At 38.6% G+C, this 20,897-nt stretch overlaps 1 long non-coding RNA gene across 1 annotated transcript in view; it reads right to left on the reverse strand.

Moving 5' to 3' along the window:
* Positions 1-20,897, reverse strand: part of LOC130541687 (uncharacterized) — a 96,362-nt gene that overhangs the window by 18,308 nt on the left and 57,157 nt on the right. Inside the window, exon 2 of the long non-coding RNA XR_008955771.1 lies at positions 1,591-1,719. This is a non-coding gene — a long non-coding RNA (uncharacterized LOC130541687). The remainder of the gene's footprint in view (positions 1-1,590; positions 1,720-20,897) is intronic.

The raw sequence follows: 20,897 nt of genomic DNA on the forward strand, positions 1-20,897 counted from the left end.
AGTATTTATCCAGTTGAAGTTTCCTCTTTCCAGTTGATGAGGATTTAAATTTGTTGGTCATGACAAAGAGACGAGGCTCCGAATGTGGCCCTGAATAATAATAAATTGTACTCTTGAAGAAATTGATATACACTAGCAGTGATGTGCCGGTCAAAGTTTAACAATCAGCTCTCAAACAATAAAAAAGCTCTGATTTTGTAGCATTGGTCAGTTTCCATGATATAAATATTCCCATCATGGCCTATTTCAAGCTACTTATGTGGCGTCAGTCAACACAGAGTTGTGAAGAGATGCAGACAACTGGCTCTCTTGAGAGGGCTTCAGCATACCACGGGGGTCATGGAAAACAAAACCATCCCAGATATCTCCTGTGTCATTTATTTCAGGCTCAAAATGTACTGATGTAAGGAAATGAGCCTAACAAGTATGACGTGGCTACTGTGTGCCAGACCCATTTAAAATGATCTAATTTTATAATGTTATGTATGCCACTGAATTGTACATTTAAAGGGTGAATTTTATGCTATGTGAATTATATCTCAATTTAAACAAATGTTCTGTATAATTCCTCATCATACAATTGACTACATTTCAGGAAAGATTTTTTTCCTTATTAAAAGAAATCCTTCTAAGTTCGCCCAAATGAAAGATTGCAGACAATGAAAAGTCATTATCTTTTTCATCATGGGCACTGTTGTTACCTGAATGCTTACCTAAATTGCATGCTGTAGCAGTTTACAGTGTTCACCTCTGGGGCACAAGTAACAAGAGGGTAACTTGGAAGTTTCTCCTGGTAGCTTAATGTTAGGGTGCAGTCTGTATACCTGTCAGCTCTTTGCCTTTCATGGAAACTGATGTTGGTATTTGTAGAAGGTTATTGGTCCCAGCAAGAATCACAGTCAATAACTGTTCCAGTTGTGCTTCAAAAGTACCAATGATGTTATAGAAGATGAGAGCTTCAATTTTTATCTGTATGACAATTTAAATATATTTAACCATTCTTTTAGAAAATTATATTCTCATTATTAAAACAATGATGCAAGTTACAATACTAAAATCATAAAATTCTGGACTGAAGAATGCCTACAAATTTATTCTGACATATTTCTTTTGTAGATGAAAAGAGACGCCGGGCGTGGTGGCTCACGCCTGTAATCCCAGCACTTTGGGAGGCAGAGGCGGGTGGATCATGAGGTCAGAAGATCAAGACCATCCTGGCTAACACGGTGAAACCTCATGTCTACTAAAAATACAAAAAATTAGCCGGGTGTGGTGGCGGGCGCCTGTAGTCCCAGCTACTCGGGAGGCTGAGGCAGGAGAATGGCGTGAACCCGGGAGGTGGAGCCTGCAGTGAGTAGAGATCGCGCCACTGCACTCCAGTCTGGGTGACAGAGTGAGACTCCATATCAAAAAAATAAAAATAAAAAAAAGATGAAAAGAGAATTATCTAATAATAACTCTTTTCTCTTCAAAAGAGAACTAGAACTAGCAACTAGAGAACTCATTAGTTGCTTGAACCCTGGCTCCTGCTTCCTCCTCACCACCCTGCCATGTGGCACTGAAATTCAGAACGTTTGTCTAAATTCCTACCTCAATTTCCCATTCCAGAAACAGCAGACTTCTTCAATGAAATCTTCTCTGTTTTGTACATTTTCAGTATAGTAGTTCCCCCTTATCCACGGTTTTGCTTTCCACAGTTTCAGCTACCCAGGACACCATCTGAAAATAGCTGAGTAGAATATATTAAGATTTTTTTTGAGAGAGAGATCATATTCATGTAACTTTTATTATAATATATTGTTACAATTGCTCTATTAGTGTTGTTAATCTCTTACTGTGCCTAATTTATAAATTAAACTTTATCAAAAGTATGTATTTATAGGGGAAAACATAGTATATATAGTGTTTGGTACAATTCAAAGTTTCTGGCATCTACTGGGGATATGGGAACGAATCCTCCTCTGTTATAGGGGGACTACTGTAGATCTAGATATTTACATCATTAAGAAACAATGCTTGGAACATACTAGGTTATCAAGAGTTAATGCATATCTTTCAACTTAATATGGTTCGGCTCTGTGTCCCCAACCAAATCTCATCTAAATTGTAATTCCTACATATCAGGGGAGGGACTAGATGAGAGATGACTGGATCATCGAGGTGGTTTCCCCCATGCTGTTCTCATGATAGTGAGTTCTCAGGAGAGCTGATGGTTGCAAAGTGTGGCACTTCCTCTTGTCACACTTGTGTAAAAGGCACCTGCTTCCCCTGTGCCTTCTGCCATGATTGTAAGTTTTCTGAGGCCTCCCAGCCATGCTTCCTGTTAAGCCTGCAGAACTGCGAGTCAATTAAACCTCTTTCCTTTATAATTACCCAGTCTCAGGTAGTATTCTTTATAGCAGTGTGGGAACAGAATAATATACAACTCTCAATTTCTCACTTCTAATAATGAAACTTACAACTTATGTTGAATCTAGTGTCCACAGTTTCAACTATAAGTTTGATTTCATACTATTCAATATATATGAATACACACACATTAACATATATATATCTACATACTACCTCAAACAGTTGTTTTTGCACAGGTTCTGCCTTTAAAAGTAATTGGCGGCTGGGCGCGGTGGCTCACGCCTGTAATCCCAGCACTTTGGGAGGCCGAGGCAGGTGGATCACCTGAGGTCAGGAGTTCGAGACCAGCCTGGACAACATGGTGAAACCCCGTCTCCACTAAAAATACAAAAATTAGCTGGGCATGGTGACATACCCCTCTAATCCCAGCTACTGGGGAGGCTGAGACAGGGGAATTGCTTGAACCTAAGAGGTGGAGGTTGTGGTGAGCCAATATCGCACCACTGCACTCCAGCCTGGGCGACAGAGCAAGACTCTGCCTCAAAAAAAACACAAGTAATTGGCAATAAGGTATAAAAGTCAATAGTGTTACATGCTAGTCAGCAAAAGGAAAATTTTAGATTCCAACCATATCATCACCAATATAGCTAGTAATAGTGGCTAAACTTTCTGGAGCACTACATTTCATACTTTAAATGACTGTCATAATTTTAAAAGTAGGAGCTCTTATTAATCCCATTTTTTACTCAAGGAAATTGGGGAAAAGAAAAGGTAGCTTGCCTACTACTACATGTTGCAGCCCAACCTTGAACCCAGGTAGTCATCTCTACGGCCTTGGGCACTTAATATGAGGTCTACACAGCCCTCATCAATGAGGTCTAATCAGCCCCTCCCTAACCTTTTACAGTTGCAAGAAATGCTTTCTGAAAAGCAGATGAAGTACTGGGGGCTAAGGAGGAGTGATGGAGATGCCAGAGAACAGAGGCTCCTACATTCCTTCCTTCTCTCCCTCATTCCCTCTCTTTTAGGGATGGAATTAATGTCCATCTGCCCCTACAGTCCACCAACTCCTTAGGAGCATAACTATAGGACTTTACGGTATTCAGCACTGTATCTCCAGCATCTAGTATAATACCAAGCACATAATAGGCATTTGATATTTATGGAATGAATGAATCCTTTCAGGTTTTGAGTGTTAAATGAAAATGCACAGGACATGAAGAATTTACCACAATACCTGACATGTTCTAGGTGCTTAATAAATATTAGTTACTGTTATTCTACTGTTCCTATCTACTGTTACTATTATTTGTCTATAGAATAACATTAAGCAGAGTAAAGGTTCTATTTCATTGCTCCGTTGTTTATTTTATTGATCCCCTGTTACCTGATCTTTAAATGGGTCCCATTTTATTCACAGAACAGAGTCAACATGAGTGTGAGGATGGTCATTATTATTCTCAACACACATGCAACAATTACTTTTCAATGAATTTTTAGAAGTGAAATTGCTGGGTCAAAGTGTATACAAAATTCTAAGGCTTTTGATTTTTATAAAGAGAACCACATTTTTAAAATCTCTGATAAAAGTTAATCATCATGACTCAAAATAGATTTGCCAATCTATTACCCTGGAATAAAATGATTCAATAGAAGAGAAAAGCTATTTGCACAAGATTTCTTTCAACTCATTTCAATTGTCAACAAATACAAAATTACTGAAATATCCAGCAAAAAGACAGTGTTTAAGTTACTATACATCATCATAATGGAATATTATACAGCCATTAAAATAAGTCTAATGACTATATAGCAACATGGAAATGACAGAAACATGGGGAAATGTTTGACACTAATATTAAGTGAATAAGGAGAACAAATAAACACTGAAAGAAAATTTTCAAAACTAAAAACAGTAATGATGAGTCACCTTTTTCTTTTCCAAAAGCAATTGAGAGAAGTGACCACATTCTAATAAGCCTTTTGTTTATGTCAGAGAGGAGTGGGCAACATAAATTGGATCATTGTGTGAAATCAAAACTAAGGTTCACTATTTTTAAACCTGCCATTAACGCGTACTACATGGTTAGCTGGCAATAAGTATTGTAAAGTAATTAATTTAAAATGTTAAAAATTGAGTTTCCAACAAATTAGTGAAACTGAATTATAAATTCATTCTTCTCACATCTATTGCCATCAGCCTTTTGTGTTGGTATAGCACTTTGTGTTAACATAGCAGTCAGAAGGCATGGATGGTATTTATAGTGTAGGCTATCAAAATATTGTAGTAATGCAATGAAGAATATCCTTGTTCTAATCATCTTTCTTTCTAGGAAGCTGGTTACAGCCCACTTGAGTTCTCTTTACCATCTCTGGTGGGGAGAGCATGGGGATATAAGTCCTTTCTATTTCGGCCTAATTATCAATGGCTCAATCTTAAGTCCAGGCAAGAGGCTGTTGAGCAAGTATCAAAAAGAAGTACTTAAATTCTGAGCATGGAGCCATTTTGAAAGTTGGAGATCCTTGTCAATTACCTAACGTCTTCAAGTCTTCACATCCTCAGCTACCTATGAAAATAATACCACCTAATGTTATATAGAAGCTGTGTGGATTAAATGAGGGAATAGGGCAATGAGCCTGCCAAAGAGAAGGCACTGCCATGCTCATGCCCTCCCCTTTCTATGCTGAAAGTCCATAGCAAATGCTCCTCAGTGGCTCTTACCGCTTTCAGGTCAAGGACTCTGGGAATTTTAGGGGATCTAAGGACCCACTGTATAGAAAAAAAGCAGACCCACTCACACAAAATGCAGCACATGATTTCAAGGGTTACACAAACCTCAGGGAGGATCTTCCATGGACTGCCTAGGCTTCCACAGATCAATGGTTAGGAAATCCTCGGTCAGTACAAAGTCCCCAGTGAGGAACAGTGAACACAAGTGTGGAAAATCACAAGAACAAAGAGAGTGGGAGGTAAAGGATTGAAGGAAAAAAAAATAAGTAAAAGAAGATAAATGAAAAATGGAAAAAAGGAAAGATGTGGAAACTTGGTTTGGGAAGAGAGAATATGTAAGAAATATGGACGCATTTGCAAGCCATTGTCCCTGTTGTGGCCTTAGAAACATTTGACAACAAAATGTACCCTAATCCTAAATATAATCAAATTCTAAAAGCCAAATTGACCTTCCAGATGTTGAGGATGAATAATTAAAGTCAGTCCTTTCCCAGCCCCACATTCAGTGCATTATACTGATGAAGGTTTGCTTTTGTGCTTGGCTTCACTGCTTTAGAATTACAGAACCACCATTTCTGGAGGCTTCTTTGAACCACATTCACAAACAGATTAGCTTAATTATTTACTGCTTTCCTAACTCAGATGAAACGGTTCTGTTAAGGAAAAAAAGTTACTCCCAGAAAAGACAAGACAATATCCAAGCCAAGTGAGAGCTCTCTGCTGGGTCTTTGCTGCCCTCTTTGTTGCCGTTTCAGCCCAGATTCAAAGGCAGATTTCTGGCGTATCTGTTTTCCTGCTCTTCTCCCTTCCCTATTGTTAGCCTTCCCAAATAAAGGAAGAGGGCCGACTTCACCATGCACCCTCAGGGCTGGAGTCAGCAGACCCCGATATAGTGGCAGGTCTCCCCTCGCTCTCACATGGCCTTGTTTCCTGCCTCTGAGCATAAGTAGAATTTTCTGTCAGTGAAACCACCAGAATGGGATTTTACCAGGGTTTATACTTCAACCCAGTGGTTCCCCACCAGAGACCATTTTGCCCCCAGAAGTCATTTGCAATGATTGGAAACATTTTTGGTTGTCATAACCAGTGAAGAAAGGGAAGATAGCTACTGGAATCTGGTAAGGAGGGGCCAGAGATGCTGTTAAACAATGCACAAGACAGCCCCCTAGCCCCCACCACAATAATAAATTAGCCCCAAATCTCAATAATGCCAAGGCTGAGAAACCTAACTCCAAAGTTAGAATATGGACATTTGAGAGAGATGTTTCCATCCATAATTCTCTTGCCTCAACTCACACCACCACAGTTTTTGTCTAATGTGTCTTTCTCTTTAGCTACACACTCAGCTCTCTTATGAACCTCGAAACTTCATTTAAGTGGGTTCTCTAAAGAAAACAATATAGTATGCTTCCCTATTCTTATGAGTCTGGTGCCTAGGAAGAAAGATGACTGAAATAAACTCCAGGAAGGAATCCCCAGTGCCACTTAAGAACCAACTGAGTTTGAAAAGATACTTAATCTCTTTGAGCCTGAACATAATAAGACAGTGGATCTTGCAAGGGTGTTGGGATTAAACAATATCTGTGTCTGATCCAGTGCTTGTTGAAATAGGTGCTCAATAAATGCTATTAATACTTAATATCAATCAACTCCAAAGTGTATTGTACATCATAATTAACCTGAGGATATTGTTAGAATTCACATGCTCAGGCCCCATCCCCAGAGGTTCTGATTTTCTATGCCAGGAATGTTTGTCTAGCATCTGCATTTTGTAGAAGACACCAGGTGGTTCTGATCTACCTAATCCATGGATCACATAGGACAAACGCTGTTGCCCAGGGGTTGGCACTGAACTTCCCCAAATATTCTGAAACAGACACACTGGTTCCTTAACCTCCAGAAAGGTGGCAACACTGGGACATTCTTTCTTGCCTCCCTTTTCTCTAGAATCTAAGTTTCAGGATAATTAATCTGATGAGTTATTTTTCCCAACATGATGCCCTCCTCTCTCTCTGTTAGCTACAGACTCATGGATGTTTTTATCTCTTATTCTGAAAAGAAAATTTGGCCAAATGAGCCAGCAGATAACAACTTGGGAAAGAGGAACTGATATATGCTGACTTACCGTTGGAGAGTATCACGGTGTCAAAAAAAAAAAAAATCTGGCTTTAGTGTCAAACAGACTGGAGTTTCTATCTGAGCCCTGCCCTTTGCTTACCCTCTGAGCCTCAGCATTCTTAGGTGTAAAATGGGAATGCAAACACCTATTTCCTCCACTAGCAGGTGTTCTCAATTAACTGCTCTGCATGGGTTGGTCATTCTGGGATTAGTTCCTCTTGTATATGGCCAACAATACAAGTTACATATCCATTCTTCCTTTTTTGCTACCAGAATTCCAGCATTTAGTGAAGGGAGGGAGACAGCAATGTACCCAGTTTAAAAAAACAACATCCTTCATCCTTATTTGCAGCTAGGAATGGCCATATGACATAATTCTGACCAAGAAGACCCAAGATGAATTCAGCTGAGGGTTTCTAGGAAAGTATTCTTTTCTGTCCCCTTCTTGTTGCTTTCTCCTTTTCTTCCTCCTCTTATTATTATTCCTCTTTCCACTGTTGGAATGTGTGAGGCTAGGGGTGGCGTGGCCAAATTGCATCTGTGATGACGAAGTTCCATGCTAAGGATGATGGAACAAGAAGCCTGAGTCCTTGGTAGGGTCCGTAAAGCAGCTGTATCAGCCTTATACTGTCCACCCCTAGACTTGATGCTACTTGACAAAAATAAGCCTGTATTTAAGCCACTGTTATTGGGTTTCGGAATACATACGACAAAACATAATCTCTAACCAAACTACTGCCCCTGGAACAGCAGTGCTTCATCCCAGCCAGAAGATCACTGGCACTGGCAACATCCAGCCTTTCTAGGTTAAGCCTCTTGTTTTTGTAGCTCTCCTCTTTGCTTGGACTTTTCTAACTTGGATCTGCCCCCTGGAATATTCTACTGCAAACTGGTTTATTGGGTGATTTTTTTCTACCTGCTATTTGCCCTAAAAATCTTTGCTCTATTTTTCTTTCTGAACTCACTTATCTTCCTGGTTCTGATGTCATTTTTCTGCCAGAATGAAATGGGTATGTCCCTATAAGGAAGGTCTTCAGAGCTGAGATTAGGGCATGGAGTGAATTGCAAAGGAGTAAAATTTAAGGAGGCACTCACTCGCAGGTTGCAAGTAAAGGGTTGGTATGTTAAGAAGTTGAGTAAGTACCTACTTAAATTGCCTCACAAGCCTCATCCTATTTGCCCTAGACTGACTGTCCTTTCCCTCTACACTTGTCCAGCCTTGTCCCCACTACCGCCTTCAAGTTCAGTGCCTTTCCAACTGAAGTTTTTTACTACTGTCTTTTTGTGAAATCTCTATAATGGATACAGTGTTTATTTAATGTTATGCAATAGAATTGAAAATACCAGAAAGCATCCGACATAGAATAAATATCATTACTTTTGTTTCAGCTATACAGATAAGTATGAGGTGTACAAGTGCATTACTAGGTAAAATGTAATACTCTAAATTATAGTTCAGTAATTTTTTTCAATTCTTTTTCCTGGCCTATCCTCCGCCTCCATCCAGGTGTCTCACCTTCTACTCACCATACAAGCTATCTACTAAATTTCACCTGAAAACTTAGCTTACATAAGCTTATATAACATTTAGCATATATTAGCTACAATGAGCTTATGTATGTGCTGCTATGTAATGTCCCCAGCCCCCCAAAGTCTAATGTTGTTCAAAATTATGGATTCCTTCACAAAGGTATAGACCAATGGATCACGAGTACTTAACAGCTTATCTTTACTGTTTATATTATAAAAGATTGTTCACCTTATGACAATTAATATTTCCACATGTATTCCTTTGAAGAAGTGGACTTGATAATTTTAGAGTTTTGCTATCACAGTGTAGGTCAAGCCTGTATTTTTATGTTAGGAGCTTTTGGGAACATCAACCTAGATTTTCAAAATTTTCTCTATGAAAGAGCCACACCTCAAATCTTCTAACACTTGAGGTTTCTCAGCTCTGCTAGAAAACATAAAAGGTATCTGAAATTCTTTGAAGGACTCAAAGTAACAGGAACCTTGATTTCTACCGTTTAGATTGGTGCTAAAATCTTCACAAGGGCTTATTAGGGTTTATGTTATCTATTCCATTTGAGAAGCTAAGCATCACACAAAGCCAATAAAAAACCTAGGAGACATCTACTGTAATTCTATGTAATGTATGAAACAAATGAAATGTATTATCTCAAGGATACAGACCTTAAGACTACAACCAAGATGAGGAAGAAAAAGTGTATTGAAAATGCAGCAAATATATCAGAGTTACCCAAATAGCTGATAGAAGGTAAAGTACATCATTGCAAGATGTGGCCTAATTGAGCTAATTTATCACTTTTGCACCTTGGCATACCAAACGCAATTATGTCCACACAAGTACCAAGGACAAAAAGATGCAAAAATTAAGAGAACATTTTTAAAATTTGGATTTCTGATGCTCGAAGCCCTAGTTAAAGTGTTTTCCACTCCCTAAGTAACAAATGCTTGCTGTACCTGGCATATTTTAGGCTCTCAGTGAATGTGTGTAGAAGCAATGAATAAATGTTTGAACAAGGATAGGTAAATTTAGATACATTTTTCTTTTATTTTTTAAATTTTAGAGACAGGGTGGTCTTGCTATGTTGCCCAGGCTGGTCTTGAACTCCTGGCCTCAAGCAATCCTCCCACTTCAGCCTTTCAAAGTGCTGGGATTATAGGGGTGAGTTACTGCACCTGGCCCAGATACATTTTTGATCCTTCATATATAGCAAGCTACCAACAACAATTTCTGGATTTAAAAATCTAAAAGTATTCATTAGAGTATCTTTTCCATTCATTTGCAATCATATTGGAATTCAGGAGAGTCAGGTTCATATATTTTTTATTCATTTATATTATTCCATTAAAATGCTATCGGTAACTAATTGCTCCGTAGAAAGTAATTGCATTTGAAGCCATTTGTAAAATAAGTCTTTCATCTTTCAAGCAACAATTTGTTTTGCCAAGAATAAAACTCTTAAACACAAACACATTACAAATGGACTTTTCTTTAATTATGTTCCAAATGTGATTTCTTTGCTTATGTTATTTCTATGTTCTGCATTTGTATGTAACTTGTACTTTACGTTGTTTCTCTTCTTTGTTCTCATGTTAGAGAATTTGAAAATGTGGATGATACAAAAATCATTATCATAGTGTTCAGTGGCCTGGTACCCCTACAACCCCCAAATTTAATTCAACATTTATCCAGCATGTACTAATTGCTCTGCACGCATATTAATTGGGAACCTATGGTATTCTAGATGCTTCACAACATAAATTTATTAGATGCCTCCTATTGGCCAAGGTTCAGAGCTGAATTACATACTGTTCCTACCCAAACAAGGTTCACACTAATTAATCTACCATCATATATAACATGTGAAACAAAATGATTGGCCATTTTACTGTTTCCCAGCTTCCAGTTGAATATTTAGACAGTTCATCTTGAGAAGCTTGTTCCATTTGTCCCCAAGCTGGATGGTTGGCATTGTGTTCAAAATGTTCTTGGGCTAAGATCATGCAAGCCCTAACAAGAAATGAGTTTTCCAGAATCGTCAACATGAAACGGCAAGTACTTCTGTGCTCACTTTTAGCGTGTGAAACCTCAAATGTCATTTTTCTAGTTCTCTGGGTTTCTGTCTGCCACTGTGTAAATAAAGGGGTTGGCAAGGTGATATTGACTGCTTCTCCAGTTCTCATTCTATAGTCCTATTTAGACAGCTCATTTGATCACTGGACATTTCTATGTAAGAATCTATGAAACAAGCTTGCTGGAACCAACCTCTTAAAAAGTCCCTGTTCTACAAAAGATTATCATGTCCAACCACAGACAATAGGAATTCTTTTCTGGTCATGAAAGAATGTATTCTCCTTGTTTACAGCAGTGCATGTCATCTCTGGTAACATTGAGGCTATAAAGGTTTCCAAAGATTTGCAGCAAAGTGTGACAATTTGTGCAAGGACTATGCAAAAGGCTTAAGTTCTATATGCATATAGGGTTATTTCCATCTCTATTTACTGATACACATGCATGTCTATATGTATTTATGCCTATATGTGCATAGCATGTAATGAGTTATATATGCATAGTGCCAGGACTATGCTCATTTTCACATATAATTCTCACAACAAACCCCAAAGTGTTTGTCCACTTTTCCAAAACAAAAAACTGAGGTTGGTTTATAGATTGAACATAATTTGCCTAAACTTAACAGTGAGAAAGTGATGGAGCTATAAAGTCAAGTTTATCCAACTCTGAAGGAAGGACACTAAAAATTTACATTCATATAAATATAAGGATTTCACATGACATAAGTTGTTAGAAACTGGACTGGTAGAAGATTGAGAATTGTTTCAGTAAGAAATATGCAAATCCTGTAGGCATTAATTTGCTCCTGAAAGTCTACCATCCTTATGCTCATAGAGAAGCCATCTATAGTAAGGCAAGACTAACCAGAACTGGAATACAATCATTAAGAAGCTACATATAAATATTGCTAAGCTTACCCCTTACTAGCAAGGATGTCATAACATAACCACAACAATGTAATGGAAAATTAACATCTAGGAAAGCATTAGCAACACCTTAAAACACATAAAACAATCATGATGGTTGCCTCACTTCCATACTTTCTTTGGTAAAATTTATAGCAATTCACATTCCACATGTTCTAACACCAGTACACAAAATAATGGTGAAATCTAGGTTTGTGAAACAGCATATATACATTGCTTCTTTGTTATTTCCAACATACTTATATAACCAAAATTAGTAAATTACTTTAAATAATTGTGTCCAGTTAACTTCATACAGTTGGTATCCCCAAAGTATCTTGAGAGATGCAAACAATGCTATTAAATTAACAAGGAGCAGGTTTGCATTTCGCTATGTAATATTTTGGTGCTAACATAGGATTTCCATAGTACCCTGCTACAGGAATTATACCTATTTATTCTGGGGCCAGATAATTTTATGTATATTTAATGTTAGCCTAAGAAACATAAAATATAGTCCATACAATATCTAATGTGTTTAGTTTTCTATGCATTTGTATGGGTTATTCATAGAGATTTACCTGGAGATAAACATTGTATTAAAACATATGAAAACTTTAAATGTTTTGCTTTCCAAGTTACTGGTTTCCAAAGGACTTTGCCATTCAGAAGGATGAAATATATAAAACACATACATAACGCTTTTAATATGAAGTCTAATCAGAAGGGTGGTAGTATATTTGTTTCTATAAGTAAAAAATTGTGGTCCCCACTGATAGGGACAGGAGAGAGGGAAATACTGAGTAGACGAATGCTACCAGGAAAGACCCCAGCCTTAAGCCTGGAAACCCACAGTCCTAAATGAGAACAGGCATTCTTGTTTTCACGCCCAAAAAGTTGCCTTCTGGCCTACTACACCCTTGATCTTGTACCCATATAAACCCCGAACCCCAAGCTCCAGAGGCAGATGAGCAGATGAATGGCAGAGCAGCATGGCAGAGGAGGAGAGTAGAGAAGAAGCATATGAACACCGAGAGGAGTTTGGCTGGGGACAATCAGAGAGGAGATCGGCCACTGGACAACCAAACTCCAGGGAAAGATCATCTTCCCACTCCATTCCCCTTCCAGCTCCTCATCTATCCCACTGAGAGCCACCTCCACCGCTCAATAAAACCCCTGCATTCATCCTTCAAATCTGTGTATGACCTGATCCTTCCTGGACGCTGGACAAGAAGCTGGGTACCAAGGGGAGTCCACTAAATTGCTTAACACTTAAGCCGTCTGTGGACTGCAGAGCTAAAAGAGCAAATGTAACACTGGGGCTTCAACAGTCACAGGCACCCAGCCCTAGATGCTGCTGTGGGGCCAAAGCCCAAAAGCGCTCACCCTAGTTCCCACACCTGCCCATCTTTGTGCTCCCCCTCCCATAAGGGTTTGAGCTTGGAGCAGCCAAACAGAGAGCCACATCCCTGTCACAGGTCCTGTGAGGTGGACCAGGGAACTCTCCCGTCTTACTACCAGTTGTTTTATTAGGTGGCCTCTAGCAGGTGGCTCAGTCTTTAGATCAGAGTTTCTCAATGAGAGGCAGAGGTACAATAGGGGATCTGTCACATTGCTTTTTCCCTTGCCAGGTATTTTAGAATCTTGAGATTGAAAAGAGTAGTGCATATAAATTTTTCAAATTATATTGAGCATTTTAATAGATTTTCGAAAACAAAAATATTCTTATAACAATACAGACTAAAAATTGGTAGAACCTCAATTGTTGGCAATATTCATAGATTTTATGATTTCAACTAGGGGGTAGAAGACATAACATGTCTAGGAGGCCATTCCATTTTTATTTTCACTAGCCATGGACATACATGGACTTACTTTTTTTAAGAAACACAACTTTAGATGGCTTTTAAATCAGCTCTAAACATTCTCATGCTCTTTGACTTATGGTTTAGGCACTACACCTTGATTCCTGAATATACTATTGGATTATAACTGAGCTGTTTTGTTTTTCACCCTGAGTTTTACAGGAATTTGAGAATGCTGGTCAGACGAAAAAGTACATTGTACTGGAGATTCCTGAGATGATTCTAAAACCGTCCTGAAAAACAGTCATACAGGAGTAGATTACAAAGACAACATCTGCTAGGGAAATATATATCTTTGAGACATCTTCTGACTAATAAGTCTCCCTGTCATTTGAAAATGAAAGGAAAATGAGATCTGGAAGCCTAAAATATCACAAATGTTTTGGCACCTAATATTTTGGTGTGCTGGGCCTGGTCTGACTCACAATAACCTGCAAGAGTGTATTGTGCACATCTCTACGCAACAGCTTGAAGTCACTCATGATAGGAATCTTTATGCCACTGAAATTAGCAAATGCTACAAATCAAGCCTCTCACCTCTACCCCCAAAGATAGTTGTTAAACATTTAGTAACATTTATGGAGGAACGAAGGAGGATTCCTTAAGGACGTTTGTTTTTGAGTTTTCCATGTAATAAAAATGCCATAGTTTATGGTTTGTCTATTCAATAACTTTCTCAATAATGTTTATGAAGGGGATTTTGTTTTCCACCTGAATGAGAAGGCAAACTGAAGCATATCTGAAACTCTGCATGTAGTTGTGCTTCCTGTCCTCAGGGGAGATGGCATAAGGATAGAGATAGAGAGCTTCTTGACAGGGACAACACACAGCCTGAACGAGATGCCTGAGAAGGTGCTGGGAGTAGTCTCCTCTGTGGAATCAGGCAGGCAGCAAGGTCAACAGGTGCCACCTTACTAGGGAAGGAAATGTAGGAAGAGTGAAAGGAACTTATGAATTCAGACAACGGGTATCAGCTTACAGGAATCATTAGCCTGACAGGTAGTAGAAGGTGATTCAAAAAAATTTAAATAAATTAAAAAGTTGACAGAGGTACAAAGGAAGCAACATTTCAAACATATTTCTCGTCTCTGAGGAGGGTATTTGGAATAAATTCAATTCTCTTCATAAACTATGCTTTTCTTGCCAAAACAAAATAGATCACAGCTCTTATCCATGCAGGAATTCCTTTGGTTTGTATGTAGAAATGTAGCTCACCCTTTCAACATTATCCAGAATTAAATGTAGCCTTTATAACCCTTGGAAATAACAATGTAACACTTCTTCATAGGTGAGTAATAAGTGACTTTTTCCAAAATCAACTATCAACCACAATCACTTGGCTTGCCTAGTATTTTAAAACTGGAGAATATTAGGACAGGCTTATAATGGCAAATATTCCAGCTCACATGCCCACACAAAACCTAACTGTGCTTTTAGGGAAAATGACCAATATGTGCTCAAAGACAGTATTTTGTTCTATTTAATACATTGCAAAAATCATCTCGTATCTGTAAAATTATGTACTATTTCTCTCTCTAGCTTAAACTATATCCTGACCTATCCATGCAGGAGAACTTTCTGTTCCCATTAAAATCTGATAGAGAATATACCTTTTGAATGAAAGTGAGGTGGGGAAATAAGCTAATGACCCATGGGCTATATTTCTAAGGTCTTAGCCCAGAGATGACAGAGTACAGGAGAGGTTAGCTCCAGTTGGTATGTAACAAAGCTAGAACAAAGTAAGGCCAAACAACAAAGCCGATAGTGTATGCAGGCTGCTAAAAATCCAGTGATCAAAGCAATTTAATGCTTGGGCCCCAAGTGTTTCCTGTTGGTCCAGTGGCTGATGACACACTGTCTAATAGGATGGCAACAGGGAAAATTAGTCCTCCAAGTCTCCTTCTGTTGGGAACCAAGATTACTCTCTCTGGATTTTTCAGTTCCATCTACAGTGTGGTTCCCAAACATGACTGTACACTGGAATCCCTTGGGGAGCTTTAGAAACTAATGATGCCTTGGCCCTAGCCCCAGAGATTCTAATGAAGCTGTTCCTGGTTCAGCCTGGGCATCAGGATTTTTAAATGTTCCACAGTTGATTCTAACAAGCTAAAGCTGAGTTGTTGATTCTGCAGCACAAAGAGACTAAGTAGTGCTTCTCAAATTCTACCCTCGTAGGTCTGAGTGGAGTCTAAGATTCTATAGTTCTAACAAGCTCCCAAGTGATGCTGGTGTGGTCCAGAAACAGGGCTTTGATTAACAGGGCTCTAGATCAGCGGCCACAATGAGGTTCCTGAAGCAGCAAATATGTCACGTGGAAACCTGTTTAGAAATGCAAATTATCAAGCCCAACCCCAGATATACTCAATCAGTCATGGGGTGGGGCAGGTGGAAGAGTAGCAAACTGCATTTCAACAAGCCCTCCAGGTGATTTTGGTGTCAGCTAAAAAAACCACAGGTCAGAGCGGTATTATTCAAAGTGTGGTTATCAGAGCAGCAGCAGTAGCATTGCCAAGGAGTTCATAAGATGAATTCAGGATTTCAGGCCCCACCCCAAACTTGCTGGATCAGAAACTGCATTTTAATGACATCCCAGGTGGTTACTATGCATATTAAAGTGTGAGAAGCACTACAGTCTTGGCAAATTTCCTCCTCAAAACCGTTGCCCAGAATGACAGATAAAAAACCACTCATTTGAAAAAAAAAAAAAAAAAAGCATAACGACAACGTTAATTATAATTGTAATATCTGGTAGGTTTCTTTTTAATTACAAAAAGCCCCACATTTTTATAGTGACAAGTTTTAAAACATGGAAAAACCTCATCAAACAAATGGAAATCACATGTGATCCCACCAAGCAGCTAAAACTATTGATAACTTTATTCTTCCATCCAAAGAACTGTTTCTAAAGAGAGAATAAAAACAAGTTATTGAAAGAGACAATATTATCCTGCTCCAACAGACACTTGGCAATGTTTTAACTGAAACTTTCACCTATCAGTGTAACTTCCCAATGGGTTCACCTAGCCCGCTGCCTAGACAGACCTGATTTATCAAGACAGTGGAATTGCAATGGAGAAAGAGTAACTCACGCGGTGCCAGCTGTGCGGGAGACCAGAGTTTTATTATTACTCCTGTCTCCTGTAGTTAAAGATAATTTTGTGGGTAGGGGCTTGGGAAGTGAGGAGTGCTGATTGGTCAGGTTGGAGATGGAATCATAGGGGGTCAAAGTGAGTTTTTCTTGCTGTTTTCTGTTCCTGGGTGGGATGGCAGAACTGGTTGAGCCAGATTACCGGTCTGGGTGGTGTCAGTTGATCCATCCAGTGTAGGGTCTGCAAAATATCTCAAGCACTGATCTTAAGTTTTATAATAGTGATGTTATCCCCAGGAGCAATTTGGAGAGGTTCAGACTTTTGCAGCCAGAGGCTGCATGACCCCTAAACTGTAATTTCTAATCTTGTAGCTAATTTGTTAGTTCTGCAAAGACAGACTGATCCCCAGGCAAGAAGGGTGGGGGGGTGGCTTTTCAGGAAAGGACTATTATCGATTTTGTTTCAGAGTCAAACCATGAACTGACTTCCTTCCCAAAGTTAGTTCAGCCTATGCTCAGGAATGAACAAGGACAGCTTAAAGGTTAGAAGAAAGATGGAGGCAGTTAGGTCTGATTTCTTTCACTGTCATCATTTCCTCAGTTATAATTTTGCAAAGGTGGCTTCATCTTTAGCCCAATGTGACAAAAATATGAGTCTCTTGTTTAGAATAATGTTGGTTACTGAAGGAGATACCATGACATCGGTTCCTGTGGTCATCTTGGGAATAAGAAACCTCTTTGCCATGTTTGAGAATGTTGAAACCAAGTTATTTTGTTCTAAGTTAGAAGGTCAGAGTTCAGACTTAAAAATACCAGCCAGTAATGAAAAACAGAGCGGCCGCATTTAGGTTACCAGCAGTGAATAAATTCCCACATAGTTGAAACACCGTTGTATACTGGTGACCTTTAAACGTATAATGAGTAAATAGTTTGGGGGAAAAAAAAGGAATTCACATGGATCTCAAATTGTATTTTCTTTCCATCTGTAACAGATCAGCTTTTCTGTTAGAGGTCCGATTGTTAAAATTTTGACAAATTTGGCTGCTTAGAACATCTATGGCCTTAGCTGTCAAATCAGAAGCCTAGCAAAAGAAACTGGAGCTTTCATGTAATAACCCACGATTTCTGGTTCCTTTGTAGTAAGCTAGACTGGTGAAAACTAAAATTTAAACTGTTTCTTTTTGATATGACTCTTGCTTTAGAAAGCTGTCAAGGTATTCAGCAAGTGTGCCAATTTTCTTAAATGAGTCTGAACTTCAAGACCCTTCCCTTACCTGGGTGAATATCTTTTGCATCAAATCCCAATGTAAGAATGAAACTACACATTGGGATAAGGAGCTGGAACAAATCATGCTGTTTCTGTACAAAGAGAAAAACATACTGGACACAGCACACAGTGATGGGAAGTAGAGTAACTTGAAAACTAGAAGATGAAGAGTTTGGAGGGGGAGTCAGGGCTGGGGGTTATAATAGAAAAGACATGTGGATGGCAATGCCTGTCAAAGAGGCACCAAGGAGAAGGGGATTGCCAAACTGTGTTAGGAAAAAGGTGACTGGATCTGTTAGAACCTATGGAACTGGTTAATTACCTTATAATCAATATAATAAAATTACATGGGTGGCTATTTGATTATCATTACCCCATTCCAAAGAAATACAATGTTAATTTTCTTAGTTTTCCTCCAAATTTGGAGGACATGTTTGGGATGGTTTAGTTGAAAACCAGCTCATATGACATGTATAAAATTCACTGCTAGAAACCAAAACTGAGGTGGCCTCAAAGGCTTGGGAACAACTGATGAGGAGAGAATTGATATTAATATAAAACATTATGGGCCAAAAAAATGTTAATATAAACCCTAACTTGTGAGTCCCAAGAGTAGGTTTTGACATATTACTAAGCTCTATCTCATATGGGTAACTTTATCCAAAGAACTTTAAAGGCAATAGCAGGTACATATTTATTTACTATGGTTAATATGGAAACTACCTAGTATAAAATTAGAGAAGTCTGGAAGGGTGTATTTTGCAAATGGAACAGAAATATTATACTGAAGTTGGTTTAGGTAAATTTATCAAGTCCCCTCTATAACTTTGGCAACTAGAAAGTGTATTTAAGACCAAAAAGAAATAAAAAAAGGGTCTGTCACAGCATCACTTTGCTGATTTTGAGTATTCTGCAGAATACCAGTGTGTGTAACCCTTAATAGCCAGGAAGCGTTGCATTGGGACTTCTGACCCAATGTTGTAGGACTTTCTCCTTAGTTCAGCTAAAAACGGAGTCCTTGTCATATGACCATGAGAGATTAGGCTCTCGGACACTTTGAAGAGAGAAATGGAATGTATTGGGCAAAGAGGGAGGAAAAAAAATGGGAAACAGTCCTGCCAGCTGGCTTCCCACCTCACAGATTGAATCCCAGATTCCACCTGGAACAAGAGAAGCCAGGCTCCTCCCCTCACAAACAGTGCAAACTTCCCAAGGCTCCACCCCAGTGCACACTCCTCCCAGTGCACAGACCAGAAGAAAGTTCTGCCAAGAGGCCCTTTTTACTTGACTGTCTTACCAACATGGCAGTACACTTGGTTTTCACTTACATTCTTACATCTCTGCCATGTTAATACAGGAAAATACTGGAGTCCAAATAGGAACTCTCCAGGAAAAGATTTCTTAAGGGCAAAAAGGAGAAATGCAAGCACTTCCTACTTGAGAGACCCCTAACATAGTAGCCTACCATATTAGCTTTGAGACACAAGAGCGAGAAGAGGATTCCTAAGAGGACTGGAGCAGCAGCTGAGATTTCCAAGGTCCTCCAGTTGGCTATAGTGACAGTAACCGTTTTTCCTTACCGAGTGGTTTTTCTCAACTTAGCTACACATTAGATTCACCCAGAGAGCATTCAAGCTAAAATCTGATACCCATGTGGTACCCTAACCAATTAAATAAAAATCTCTGTAGTTGCAACCCAGACATTAATATTTTTAAAGCCCCCTTGGTGATATCAATGTTGAGCCAATGTTCAAAACCACTGCCATGGCCATTTCCCAGAAATAAAAGTTAACCCAGAGAACTATAGAAAGCTTTATGAATCATGCAGAATAATTATCATCATGATCATCTAAGGCTCCCCAATAGGGCCCTTCAATTAAGTTCAAAATTGGCTGGACATTGGGTCAGATGGGGAAAATCAACTAAACAAAACAAAATTATTTGATGGAAATTTAGCTTTCTGCCAACTGCATATTTGAGCATTTGTGGCCCAACTTCAAATGAAAACAGAAGTGTATTTTTTTTTTCTAACTGAATCATGGTATTCACAATATACAGCTTGACTAACAGTGCTTGTGGGCAACCAAGCAACTTTAGAGATTTCTTTTTGATTAAAAGTACACTGTGGACATTTACTTAATTCATTTCCAGAAAAACTCTGGAAGCTGGGCTTGATTCTTGCATTAAACAATCTGTGGAATTTGAAGAGCAACCCAAAACTCTCTAAATTTTAATTTTGTCACCTCTAACTAAAATAAGTTTGGACTGAATGATCTCAAAGATCTTTTCCATCCCTTGACATTCTGATTCAATGATACATAGTTTTCTCCTCTTTCCAAGGCATTTGCCCTCAAATCACTTAGATTCATATGATGATACTATTTATTTTCACTAGTTAGGCTGCATCTAAATGACAAAGAGTTGCACAATAACTTGATTCTTTTGCATGGCATGCAATACAATAAGTATCAAAAATGCTAAGCTTTTCACAAAGGACAACACAAACATTAAGCACCATCCATCCATTAAGTGTGAAAAGACATCTCCAGTAGAGGCCAAGAGAATATTTGCTTTCAAACAAGACATCACTTCTCTATAAAAATTATTATCTTAGGAGGTACTCACTGAAGGGAAATTGCTGGCCCTGGGGGCAGAGATGTGATAAGATAATGATTTCTATTCTTTCATTTCAGCCAAATGGTAAATAAGTCACAAATGAAATAACTTTGGCACTATTAATTCTCAAAAGCAGATTTAGACAGAGACTTCAATAAGCCTGAAATCAGCACTTAATTTTTCATTTTCTCTTTTCTGGGAGCCTTCAATGGAACAGTTTTAATTCTAAATTTAAGATATGTTGCCAAAAAGTGATTGAAAAAACATGGTGCTTGAATAAGATGTTTAGGTAGGTTTAAAAAACTGGATATGAACACTGCTTCAAAGGCAAATGAGTTTTACACTACACATTTT

Source organism: Pan paniscus, chromosome 6 (assembly GCF_029289425.2).
Source record: "Pan paniscus chromosome 6, NHGRI_mPanPan1-v2.0_pri, whole genome shotgun sequence".
In the NCBI taxonomy this organism is placed as follows: Eukaryota; Metazoa; Chordata; class Mammalia; order Primates; family Hominidae; genus Pan; species Pan paniscus.